We start from the raw sequence: 12,807 nt of genomic DNA, 5'->3' as shown, positions 1-12,807 counted from the left end.
ACTTTCCACCCCATGGTTGTCATGGTAACAGCACCTTCCACCCTATAGATGAATTTCGGAACCTATGTATCCAGCCCCACTTTGGGGGTCCATCTGGGCTGCTCCCAATGTTCAAACAATGTTCATTCACTAAACGTTCTCGGAGCTGAACCTCTGGACACAGCGGTGCTCATTTCCTTAGAAAGTACTCGGAGGAGCCGCTCCCCGAGTCACAGGAAGGACACATCCCGTCACTGTGGCCACAGGAGACCTCGTGGGAAACGGCTGAGTCACGTCAGCCCCCACTGCTCTCAACCATCTGTGGCTGAACTTCCCCGGTCTGTCTCTGCCACCCTCACTGTGAAGCTAACTCTTATCTAGTTTCCAAGATACTCAAACCCTCGAGTATTAGGGGACATCCTTAGTTCAAGAAGCTATCTGGCTTATTAGCATAACCTCTGAGTCCTTTCTTAAAATAAGGTCTGAAGACATCCTGTCTGTTCATCCATTTCCGCTCCTAAATGATAAGAGCCACCGTCCTTTCTCCGACATCTCTAACTCAGGGACTGATACAGACCAGTAAGTCCGTTTGATGCTTTGATCCATCTGATCCTTAGTCCAAACCTCCTTTTCCTCCCCACAGGAGCCACAGGGGCCACACAGTGACTCCAGAAGGCTTGTGGGCCCCAAATCCCAACGCTCGTAGTACCAAGAGCAGTCATTGGGCGGGTGCCAGGGCTAAAATCCCAGGTCCTCTGCTGCCACTCCTCTCACAATGTGACACCTAATGGACTCGCAGCACCACACGCCCAGGGACAACAAGCAGCCAGCGTCTCTGAAGTGGGACAGGAGCAGTCACTCAGGATTACTCTAGCTCATAACTCTCATCTACACTGTGCCCTCCAGAAGGGTGAAGTGGCACCGCAGAAACCCAGAGGAACAGGACTGTCACCGGCCGAGCACAGCTGCCCCCCCACCACCAGGAAGTGGGCTTCAGCCACGTGTCTATTTCCCTGGCACGTGATTAACCTCATTCGGTGTTATGGAGCCACACGGGTTCATTATGGATCACGTGGCGGGCCTAGTCTCAAGAAAGCGCCAGACAAGATACAGAGCTTCTCGTGGGGGACAAATCTTCAGTGTGTGGGACTGTCCCCAAGACCGAGGGGCACTCAGCATCCCACACGCCCATAATATTAAATGCTCATACACACACCCCCACTGTCATCGGGACAATCACACATGTCCTCACAGGTTCCTAGATGCCCATGGTGGGTGGGGGTAGACACCATCCCCCAGTGGGAACCCTTTCTTCTCCTGGGTGAGCCAGAACAGACACTTGGGAGATGACAGAAAACCAAACTAACCCGGATACCGAATTGTGCAGGGCAAACCGTGAGTCCCGTAAAGATTACAGGAGACTGGGAAGGAGGAGGCACAGAGCAGGTTGTGGTATGAATGAGGGGAGGGTCCGGTCCAGGGTTCAAGTTGGCCATGAAATGGTTTCTCATCGACTTGTTGGGTTTCCCCTGCTTTAAGCTGATCACAATAAGCAAATTCCAGGACCCCACATTCTACATACTTGGCAACGCCAACCTCTGAAAAACACTTACTGCTGCTCCCCACGTCCCGGACATCTAAGGAAGGCAGCGTCTGGTGAGTCTTGGTGAAGGTGAAGGACAAGGCTGGCCCGCCCACAGCAGAGGCTCTGCCCTTCCCTGTAGGACCCAGGAGGCCAGCCCCCTGCCCTGCTCCCTTCCGCCCACTGCAGCTGTGGTCAAAGCACCATTGTTCCCAAGAGGCCCAGGGAACAATGCCCCTTGTTGATCTTCTCTGCTCCAGCTGAACAAGGTCACTGGCTAGTTCAACCTCAGCCACTGCCAGCCTCCCCGCCTCTCACCGCACAGTGCTGGCAGGGCTGTTTCCTGTCATCACCTCGTCACCTCTACGTGCAGGTGAGCCTGCACAGGTCAGCAAATGAGCCATCTTGTACAGATCCTGTTGAAAACAGACTCCAGAGAGACCCTCGGGGCTGTGGTCCTCAAACTTCTAGAACTTTAAAATGCAAAACGCTCAGTTAAAATCCAGACTTCTGGCCCCGATAAAGTGAAGCTGTGCGAGCAGGAAGCCACAATTTCACCCCTGCCCAGTGTCCCTGAAACAGGTGACCCACCGGAGCCCTCCGAGAGGAGCTGCCACAGCCACAGACCCAGAAATGAAAAACAACACCTTCCTGACATTTGACCTGGTCTCCCTGAAATGTATTCTTCACTAGCAAAAGGAAAACTAAACATCTAGTAAACATAAAAGAGAAATAAGAGATCAATCTAATTCGGAAAGAAAATTAGTCAAGTCCCTACACTCTTGCATAGAGAGACCGTAAGTTCAGTCTGCCCTCTAGTTTCCACTGAAAGGTAACTCGCTGCCCACGTGTCCTATCAAAGCACACTGAATGTAACTGTACCACCTCACACTTGAACAAACGTTTAGTAATTTCAAAATACTTTCCTACTGTATCACCAAGAAAGATGATCTCACCTGACCCTCGGATTATCTACACCTGCCCAGGAGGCCACGTGAAGAGTCAACACAACCGTCCCAAGAGCCTTACAGGAAGCATCCGGAATATTCTGCCGCCTTCTGCTAGACAGATATGGCAGACAAGTCTCGTGCCAGCTCAAACGCGCAGACCAGACCCAGCCGCCCAGACTGCAGCCCCGGGAAAGCCAGCCCAGGGGAGGGGAGCAGTGGTACAACCACAGGGCCTGTTGGGAGCTCAGGTGAGACAGGCAGTGGCATCTGGGCCCACGTTTACTGGACGTGCCACCTCTCAGGGTACCCAGAAGCACTTAAAATGCTCCTAAACATCACAGCTCCCATTTCTGCCCTCACCATATATGACAAAGGCTCTGCCACATGCAGGGTGATACGCTAGGACTCAGGACACACCCGAGCATGGTAAGTGCTACCAATGGAAACAGCACAACGTGGGGAGGCAACCTCGATGCTAAAGCTTTCCCTGACAGACGGGTGCTTCAGGGGAGACCTAGAGAAAGAAGGGCAGTCAGCAAAATCTTGAGGAGGGAGGAAAGTGGAAGTGAACGGCTCCCTGGGAAACCGGCACCCAGCCACCACGGAAGGCCCCCCAAGAGGGACAGAGACGGGCGGTGCTGGGGACGGCGGGCTCCAGCCAGGCCACGTGGGGCTCTGAGGCGGTGAGACTGAACTCTAGCGGCCGAAAGAACCACCGGGGAATGAAGGTTTGTGTTCTATTTGGGGTTGTGGGGGACAGTGAATTACTAGATCTGTATTTCAGAGAGGACGCTCTAGAGCCTCCTGACTGTACCGGGAGGACGGCAACGGGAAGGGGACAAGTGGGGGCACCTGGGATGCTTTCTGGAGGCATGACCACCAGCGGCTAGATCTGGGACAGCCAGATCTGTCCAGCCAGGGCAGGACAGACAGGGACAAGACTGAGACCCACTCTGGCTGACTGCTTGGGGCATGTTCCCACGGCCACCCCACAAGCAGCAGAGCAGCCAGGGCAGAGAACCTCTGAGAAGGCATTAAGATCTGAAAATCCAGGGGCGTGGGCACGGAGGAGGATGAGCACAAAAACGCTCACTCACCACCTTCTGCTCTCCAGTCTGGCTGCATTTTACACTAGCTACACTGTTACACCTGTAAAGGCTTCTTCCAACAGAGACATGATCCTGTAAATCTGATTTTCTAAATTACAGCACTTACTGCAATTTTGTACCTCTTGTAACAACTTAATTCACGCAACCAGAAAACTCCTGCTACTAAAAGCATTTCCTAAAGATTCAGCCTTTTCCAGCCTTGTTAAACATGGCACACCAGCAGAATTTCATCTTTCTTATGCAATTTCCACATCCGCATGGAGGGCCCAGCCTGGATCCAAGCCTTCAACCCCAGCCTGTCCAGCCCCAGGCTGTGTGGATGGTGAACACCAGTACAGCACGCGGCGTCACCCATCATCCTGGAAGCGGCTCTTCACGGACAGAACATCAGGATGGGGGCCCCGATCTCAAAACTGGAGTAAAGACCCTGCCCCCAGCTGAGCTACCCAATCTGGGCTGTCTGGGAAGAAAAAATCTTGTGTCAAATGCAGCCAAGAGGCCAGGCAGGGCCTCAGAAAGCCACGACTACAATGGACCTGCAGGACTTGTGTGCGTAGGAAAAGGACTTTATTCCTAGAACTGTCATTCTCTTTTCTGATAAAACACAAATTTCCCAGGGAGAAGGCCCCAAGGCTGGCCATTTCCACCTCTAGGAAGGCTCCGGCTTCCTCTCTGCCAACAGGGCTTAACAGGAAAAACTCACCCAGAGGTGGAAAAGGCTTCATGTCTCACACCATGGCCCAAAGTCACCCTTAAAACCCTCCTGCGGCCACCACCTCCCATGTGAGACTCTCAGGACACAGCTTCCAAGTTCCAGCAGCCAAGCTGGAGTTGGGGACAGCCACACCCAACAGCCACCACTCTTCCAAGACTTGCAAGGCACACCAGAGAGGTGTGTGTCAACAGCCTTTTCCCGGTTCTATGTGCCTCAAAATGGCCGGAAGCAAGTTCATTATTCTTCCTAAAATTACTTTTGAAAACTCAAAGAGACCTGACGCACACATGTGTTTACAAACCAGGTTCTAAAGGGCTGCCCCTCGCTTACCCTTAGATCTCTGTTTTGGAATGGAGCGTGAGACACCTCACAGACTGAGATAAAAACTAGAATTTCTGGCGCCGCCCATCTGGGCAGAGAGCAGGAGACGTGCCTACTTGCCCACAAAAACTAAAAGGCCAAGAGAGTGAGGAAAGCATAAAGGGAATATATGAAACAGATTAAGAGTACATACAGCTGACCACTGCACATGGGTTTGAATGAGGTGGGCCCACTTACATGAGGGTTATTTCCCACAAACACAGGACAGTGCTGCAAATGTACTTTCTCTCCCTTAGGACTCTCTGAACACTTTCTTTTCTCTGGCTCACTTTACTGCATGAATACGGCAAACATGTAATATACAAACTGTGTTCATTGACTGCTCGTGTCATTGCTAAGGCTTCTGGCCAACCATAGGCTGGTAGTAGTTAAGTTGTGGGAAGTCAAAAGTTATATGTGGATTTTTAAACCATGTTGGGGATCAGTGCCCCTAATCTTCATGTTGTTCAAAGGTCAATGTATTTTATGTTTATATAAAATAGGAATAATACATCTATGATTTATATGATGTATTATATGTCTATATTATATATGCATACTACATTTATTATTTACACATTAACATACATAATATAGAACACACAGAATTATGTTCTATACATATTATGTATTATATAAAACCTAAAGAGCTACATATTATAAACAGCTTACAGGCTGAAGATAGCACAATGACATACATTATTCGGAAGTCCCAATTTTTGCTGGCTAGTTGGGTTGTCTTTCAGCAACCATTCCTGCAGATGTTCTGCAAGTGCGACACAACCAGCAAGTGTGAATGTAACAGCAAGTGCGAACACAAGGGAAGGGCAGTATTCTCTCATCCCCCAGCTTTCACTGTTTTTAGCGTGCGACTTGCCCGTTTCTCAGAGCAAAGCCGTGCAGTCAGTCTGCAAGCGCGGACTCTGACCCTCAGGCAGGGTCTAAAGAGCTCGCTCTCAAGCCGGTTTAGCAAGTGGTATGAGGCAGCCGCGTGAGAGCCGCCACAACCCCAGCCGCTCAGGGGCACACAGCGAGCACCCAAACCACCCAGAGGCCTAGTGCAGACTGCGCACCAGGCAGAGGATGGCTTTCCTATTATGGGGTGCTCCTCTGGAAAAAGGCTAGCAACACAGTCTACGAATTACCCTCGAATCCGGGGCTGGTCCTCCCATCACTTGGGAGTCACGGGAAGGGCTGAGGACAGAGACGGATCCAGGGAACTTGTGCGCGTCTGCACAGCAGGCCTGTGGTGGCCCGCAGTCAACTGTGAAAGGCCAAGGCGAGCCAATATGCATGGTATGTGTCTAGTCGAAGAAGATTATTAACCATTAGGACAAAGGGTTTGGGGCTTAAAAAACAAAAACAAACAAACAAAAAACCCTGCAAATGAAGCAGAAGAGAGTCCCAGGGATAGCAGGAAAAAGGAAGCTCCTTAGGGATCGGGACCTGCACGTGGGTGAGCCTGGGAAATGGGTGTGGGGGACCAGCGCTTCCCATATGGAGCAGGAAGGGTGGCTCATGGGGCCTGAGGACAAAGTCACCAGGCACGGAGCCACCACTTCAGCAGGTGGTGGCACGAACCAGGGACTCCCAAAGCTCCAAAGCCAAAGATCCAAGAACGTGAGCATGCTAAGGCCACACACTCAGCTCCTCCGACCCCACGACGCCACGACCGTGCCCATGAGTCAACTTTCCAAATACGTCTTTATTTTTTTTTAAGATTTTATTTATTGGACAGTGAGAGAGAGAGAGAGAGAGCACAAGTAGGGGCAGCGACAGGGAGAAGGAGAGGGGAAGCAGGCTCCCCACTGAGCAGGGAGCCCAATGTGGGGCTCGATCCCAGGACCCTGGGATCATGACCTGAGTTGAAGGCAGATGCCCAACGACAGAGCCACCCAGGCGCCCCTCAAGTACAACTTTAAACTAAAACATTTTTTCACTTGATTTGATTCCAAATGCCTTTTAAAGCCTAAAAAGGAAACGTGAAAGAAAAACATCAAACTCAACACAGACTCAAGTGGGAACAACAGAAGAGAATGGACTTCCTCGGAGACTGCCCCAGGGGAGCCACCCCCAAACCTCCCGCACAGACTCCAGGACCAAGTCGGAACCTGTTCTGCCTGAGAGACCATAGTGAGGACAAAAACAATCCTTCAGGGGCGTAGGTGATGCGCAGGAGTGCCGACGGGACATGCAGGAACACAATAACAGAAATGACAGGAGGGGACAGTTCCCGAAGGCCGGGGCTGCCTGACACCTTTGTGAATGGACCTGCTCACCTTCACAGCAACTCTGAGAGAACATTCCTTGTCCCCGGTTCACAAGTGAGGCCGCTGCAGCCCAGGAGGGTGCAGGGCGAGCTTAGTCCAGCAGAAGGGCATGCGGCAGATGGCGTCAAAGCCCCAGGCAGCCCGAGCCCTCCTCGAGGCAATTCTAGATCAACCACAACATGAACTCACCCCAGGATGGAGAGCCGGCTTGCAAGCCTTCTCCACGTCATTTGCACGAGTTCCCATCTCTCAGACACATTTTCAACCACATCTGAGCTCACTTTTTGCTCACATTCGTTTTTCTTCCTTAATAGAAAATTTAAATCAAAAGTGCTCGCCACAAAGCTGAGACAGATAATACACATCAGGTCTGACGAACTGCGAAGGCCAAGTGTAGCAAAAATGAAACAGATCCTTCCTGCAACCTGCAGTTCTGGAGTCTGAAGGGTTTCGAAAATGTGAAGGTGGGGAGAACAGAGAGTGTGAGCAGGGTCTGTCCTGGCTGATGGCAGGAGCACCTGCAGCGCACAGCACCTCCATCTACAAGCTCGGTCCTGCAGGCCACGAGCCCCGGGGAGCAGGACGCCTTCTCATCTGCCCCAAAGAGAAACACAGGACACAGGCCATTGACTTCCCTTTAGAGCTCGTTCCACTGAAACTACCTGCATCTCCACTTGTGCCTGGTAAATACTGTGGTTAAATTACTCATAGTTTCTGTCTGAAAGAGAGGAAGAGAGAAGCGAAATGCACCCAGCCTTGATGGCTTTCCTCACTCTAGGGAGAAAACGGTGCACATGTGAAGCATCATGAAAAATCAAGAACAGAGGACAGGACTAGCTCTGTGGCTGACACAGCAGCGTCGCTAACAAGCTCGGTCGCAGCAGTCAGGGCCCCTCTGCCACCGCCAGACACGGGACACACAGCATTACAGGTGCAGACAGCGACCGTCCCCACAGGGTCTTTTTTACAGGTGTCCTCTCCAAGGGCTGTCTGGGTGGCTCAGCTGGTTCAATGGCTGCCTTCAGCTCAGGTCATGATCTCAGGGTCCTGGGGTCAGGGTCCACGTCAGGCTCCTTGCTCAGCAGGAAGGAAGCCTGCTTCTGCCTCTGCCTCTGCTGCTCCCCCTGCTTTACGCGCGTGCTCTCTCTCGCTCTCTCTGTCTCTCATAAATAAAATCTTTTTAAAAATAAATAATATTTTATTTTTAAAAAATAAAGTAAATTAATATTTTAAATAAATATTTAAAAATAAATAAATAAATACTCTTTAATGAGATGCGGATGCTCTGGTTGACCAAGTGAAGGCACATTTACTCACAGGAGACGGAGGTGGACACAAGGCACGGCAGAGCCAGACGCTCTTTCTAGAGAACCAAACACACGAATCCCAGCAGCAGAGCCTGGCTGAACTAACAACACAGTTGGACTCGACCGCAGAACCCACGTTCACATCCAATACAGTCTCAGGAGTTAAAAGAGTGATATTAAGTGGTGCCTGGGTGGCTCAGTTGGCTGGGCAGCTGGGATTGAGCCCCACATCAGGCTCCCTGTTCAGTGGGAAACCTGCTTCTCCCTCTCCCACTCCCCCTGTGTTCCCTCCCTGTCTCTCTGTCAAATAAATAAAATCTTTAAAAAAAAAAAAGTGATTTTCAAAGTTTAGGTCATACCAGTTTGCTGACTGTGCTTTTCTTATTACAAAATATGTACATTACAGTAGAATAGCACTTACCCCCTAATTATAAGGGAAAGAAATGACAAGTTTGCAATGCCAGTGGGCAACACCAGACTAGCAGTCGGTGTCCCCAGCACGTTCCCTCCAAGAAGCGCGGTTCAGCCAGCATCTCTCTCTGCCATCACTGATCTCAGAAACACCACAACTTTTCAAATAAAACACCATGCAACGAGGTCCAAGCAGGAAGCTCAACCAGAAATAATTCTGAGATTAACTGGAGACTGCTAGGAAAACTACATTAAAATTCCCATTGTATCGACCCAACCGTCACAACCTTCCACAGTGGGCAGACCTCACATCTGGCTTTGACTCTTTGCCAAGACAAGGAGATGCCACACGTCAGTAACAACAAGGCAGCAGAGATGTTTCAAGACAACCTTTCTTTATTTTTATTATTATGGTTCGTAAGTGAACAAACTGCTCAGGCACTAATTCCGCTCGTTGCTCCTCCGTTGCAGGCAGCCGTCGTTGGTGAGCGAACAGGGTCCCCGGAGGGTCCCGCCTGGCCTTGCAGTTCCTGCAGGCGCCCCCTTTGAGCAGTTTCCCAGGGAAGAAGCCACAAACTCTGCTCCCTCGATCTCATCTCTTTGTGGCTGCCCAACTAATGATCCTGAAGCACCCCTTCTCTTGGCTTTCCTACACCCCCTGCCAAACACGGAGTGAGGCCTGGCCCAGGTTCGACAGCAGTGCTGCTGGCCCCCACCTTCTCCCCAGCCCTCCACTGCACCAGACTCCTCCGGCAGCCAGCCCCTGCCTTCCACAGACACACCGCCCGCCACCAGCCCTGAAAGGTGCACCAACCTAGCAGGCCACCGGGCCCCGCTGCTCCCTCTGCACCTCCCCCCAGACTCCTTCCTCAACTTCTGCCTCTGCCTGGCCCCTATACGGGCCCCCACGTCAGGGGCCTGCCCCGTTACCCCACTTCATCCAAGCACTAGGAGTTTGTAAGACAGAGCCAGAGGCAGTCTGGCCCAACAGAAATTTCAAAATTCCCCTTGGCCCCGGCTCCTTGGACAAGTGGCAGATTCTAGGGCTGGAGCAGGAATTACACGAGCTGAGCCCGAAGCCTCTCACAAGGCCAGAAAGAGCACTAACGTGCGCACACCTGTGCACACACGTGGGGGCCTGTCTGAGGACGCAGGAGCCAGGTGCGAGAGCTCCCGAGAGCCAAAGCCAGGTCGACAGGGGCATCCGCTAAGCAGCCATGAACGCTGCTGATGTAAGCGGATGAGCGATACGCGGCCGTCCAGAGCGGCAGCCGAACTCCCCAGTATCCTCCGGCTGCACCACACACAGTCACCTCCTTCCAGAGGAGCGTATGGGAAGGGAAAAACGAAGCCACTGGACAGTGGGGCCCCGTGACAAACACGACCTCAGTGAGGCAAGGGGTCTCCATCCCAACACTGGTAAGTCACACTGACGCTATGTGTCGGAGTCAAGGGTGAAGAAGGTGTTTCACCTCTGCGGTCTTGCTCAGTGGAACCCAGGGCCCCGATCTAACTGGGGGGACACACCAGACAAACCCCAGCGGGGACATGGTCTACAAAACACACGTAACACCTGACTGGTTCTCCAAAGTACCACGGTCACCCAAAACAAACGTCTGAGAAGCAACCAGAGCCCAGCTACCTGGGAGGCTGAGGAGACAGGATGTGCCGTCCTGATGGGGATCCCGTGACCTGGGGTACACAAGGCAAAGGCCAAGGATATGTAAGTGAAAGACGGCCTCACTGACTCCTCCCATATCCACACCAGATCGCTAGTTACAACAAGCGAACACACCGACATGAGATGCAACAGTAGTGGAAGCTGGGTGTGGGGAACATGAGAACACCCTGTACTATCTTCCCGACTTTTCTCTGAATCTAAAACCGTTCTAAAATTACGTTTATTTTTAGAAATTGTCTCTGGCTCCTTCATCTCCCTACCCCACAACCAGGCTGCAGTCCAAAACGTCTTTCTGCTCCCTCCTCTCCCGTCTTCAGGGCCATGGTCCTTCCTGGGCCTCGTGTTCTCCAATCCATCCTCCACACACCCCTGAAGATACAACCTCCCAGATCAAGGCCCTTCAACAGCTACCACTTACCCAAATCAGGGTTGGTCGACTCTCCCTGCATCGGCCCAGAGAGCATTTCTTTTAAGCTTCACAACCCTACCCTACCTTACTCTGCCACTACAGTGCTCCAATAGCCACTTACAATATGCAAACAAGGGGCCAGTTTCAATTAAACTTTATAAACATAGGTGGAGGACTGGATCTGGCCCCAAGGCTCTACCTAGCATATCAATGCTTGGGCCTAGAAAGTCAAGTCCAAACTCCTTGGATGGACATTCCAGGCAGGAGCCACACGACCCCTGAAGCTTCTCTCCTCCTTCTGTGGGTTATGGTAGCTGCTCCCATGAGGCTGTACTCCCCGATTCCCCTCCGCCTGCAGGAGCAAGGGCCCCTCCTCCTTGAAGACTCACCAGATCATTCCATGTAAGAACAGGTTTTCCCTTATCAAAACCTAGAGCTCACCTGGACACTACAACTCCCCTGGTACAACACCAGCTAAATCATTAAAAATCACCATATATTATTGCTCGATTTTGTTTATTTATACAAGTTTGATTCTTCCCAGGCAATTCCAAGCATGTTTAAGTTATTACATAACACAAAGTCAGTTAGGACACACTCCATGCCTTCTCAGACCAGCGGACAGTCAGTACTTCCTAAAGCTCATTCACAGCTCTCAGCATATGCCAAGAGGGGCACCCTCTGCTCGGAAGCATTCTGTAATCAACTAAGTCCAAGGGAGCCCGGGTTCAATGAAGTTAAGCCGCTTTCCTTGTCAGAGGAATTTCCAAGCTGGCACTGTGTGCGGCGAATCTCCTTAAGAGGGATATTTTACACATTCCACCTCGAATATTTCGGCTTGGCTAGGGGGTTTTTCCACATTTTTAGCATCCGTGTCCTGCGGAACAATTAGGAAACTGTTGAGATTAAGTATAGTCCTACAAGGTAAAGTTCTAATTCTTTCTCTTTTTTTTTAAGATTTTATTTATTTATTTGACAGAGAGAGAGGGAGATCACACGTAGGCGAAGAGAAAGGGGGAAGCAAGCTCCCCGCTGAGCAGAGAGCCCGATGTGGGTCTCAATCCCAGGAACCCGGGATCATGACCTGAGCCGAAGGTAGAGGCTTAACCCACTGAGCCACCCAGACGCCCCTCTAATTCTTTCTATATGTCACTGTGGTGGGCTGAATAATGCCCCCCCAAAACAGGTACCCAGTTCCTAATCCCTGCATTCTGGGATGCTGCCTTATATGGCAGAGAAAGGGAAAGAAGAGGAGAGAAGAGAACAGAGGAAAGGAAAGGGAACAGAGAGGAAAAGGAAAGGAAAGGGACTTTGCAGGAGTGATTAAGTGAAAGATCTTGAGATGGGGAAATTATCAGGCAGGGCCCTAAATGCAACCAAAGGTATCCTAACAAGAAGGAGGCCCAGAGTGGTCAGACACCAGACAGAAGAAGAGGCCATGTGAGCAGAAGGCAGAGCCGGGAGGAATGTGGCCACAAGCCCAGGAGCGGTGGCAGCCATCATAAACAGGAGGAAGCAAGGAAAGCTCCTCTCCCGGAAACTCCAGAGGGAGCACAGCCCACCCAGGACACCTGCCTGAGGGTTTCTGGCCTCCAGAACAGACAGAAAATAAATGTGTGCCATTTAGGTTACCAGGTTTCTGGTAATTTGTTACAGCAGCCCCAACACAGGGACTACGTCACACAGGAGTCCGACATACCACACCAGTCAGGGTGCCATGCTCTTCGAGGACATTAAACATTCCCAAATGCAGTCAAATCAGCCTTGTCCACTATTAGGTTGCAATAAGCCTGGACCAGTGAGATTTCATCAGTCATTTACAGGGAAACAGTGTAAGTCAGCGGTTAGGACTCTAGACCTGGGGTAAACCACCTGGCTTCACATGCCAGCTCCAACATTTACTAGTTCATTACAGGGCCTTCATCCACATCTTTATCCTCACTGTGACTCAGCTCTCTCATCTGTAAAATGGGGCTATAAAGTTCCTTTGTGAATCAGACAAGGTCAAGTATACAAGATACTTCGTACGGTTCC

At 51.2% G+C, this 12,807-nt stretch overlaps 1 protein-coding gene across 9 annotated transcripts in view; it reads right to left on the bottom strand.

Annotated features, from left to right (window-relative positions):
* The window catches only part of SGMS1 (sphingomyelin synthase 1), a 267,166-nt gene that overhangs the window by 199,869 nt on the left and 54,490 nt on the right, over positions 1-12,807 (bottom strand). The window contains exon 1 of one of the 9 annotated variants that reach the window (XM_059397421.1): positions 1,593-1,608. The exons of the other annotated variants lie outside the window; for them this stretch is intronic. The gene's annotated coding sequence lies outside the window, so the exon portion shown is untranslated. Of the gene's footprint in view, positions 1-1,592; positions 1,609-12,807 lie in introns of those variants that run through there. 9 annotated transcript variants of the gene reach the window in all.

Source organism: Mustela nigripes, chromosome 4 (genome assembly GCF_022355385.1).
Source record: "Mustela nigripes isolate SB6536 chromosome 4, MUSNIG.SB6536, whole genome shotgun sequence".
NCBI classification, from domain to species: Eukaryota; Metazoa; Chordata; class Mammalia; order Carnivora; family Mustelidae; genus Mustela; species Mustela nigripes.
The sequence above is the reverse complement of the archived record's forward strand: the minus strand, read 5'-3'. Positions and strand labels throughout refer to the sequence as shown.